The following is an 829-nucleotide window of genomic DNA, read 5'->3' on the forward strand; positions in this document are numbered from 1 at the left end:
TAGATGGCAGCTGGGGAAAGACACATCGTTTGAAACGGAAAGAAGCTAATAAGGAATAATCAACGAAAAGGAAAGGGTAGAAAAGTTAATTGTGGCGCTTGTTGGCGCTGTCGTTCATGACGGGTAAACGCATAATATATATATAATTTTGTTCACTAAATAATATGAATCATCACTGTTGTTTCCTTCATATAATATTCAGCTTTTATTAATTGGTCATATAGTACATAACCCACCACTTGCTTTCTTAGGTCAATTGCGGTATCTATTTTATTCTCTTCCCACAATTATAGAAGCAATTTACTTTTAAACTTTGGGATTCCATTCGATCGATATAAGTCCTGATTAAATTAAATCAAAATCTGTGTGTATTACTATTCACTTTCAGTCATGACGACATGGCATCATTTGTAATTCCACACATGTTATCATTTTAAGAATATAAAAAGAAGCTTTATTGGTTTAATTCCATGCCTGCATCTTAAACTTAATTCATTTTTCAAATGTGAATGTGGACCGCTGTTGCCAAACCCAAATCATATCATATAAATAAATAGTGTTCATATCTAGATATCATTGGGAGAAAACCACATGTGCTTATAAAGAGTGTCAAGTGGCTATGTTTTATTCCTGCATGCAAATCCTCCTTTTGCTTATCGGATTAAGTTGAATTCTAAGTTGCGCCAATGGGACGAATTATAATGTTCCATTAGTAATTTATAATATTTGATGTTCTACTGTTCTAGTGAAAGAATATTTAATAATAAATTAATTATTTATTTGTTGCGCATATAAAGATGTTTTAGAAACAAAAAGATGTTGAGAATTA

The sequence above is a fragment of the Arachis ipaensis genome, chromosome B03 (assembly GCF_000816755.2).
Source record: "Arachis ipaensis cultivar K30076 chromosome B03, Araip1.1, whole genome shotgun sequence".
Taxonomy (NCBI): Eukaryota; Viridiplantae; Streptophyta; class Magnoliopsida; order Fabales; family Fabaceae; genus Arachis; species Arachis ipaensis.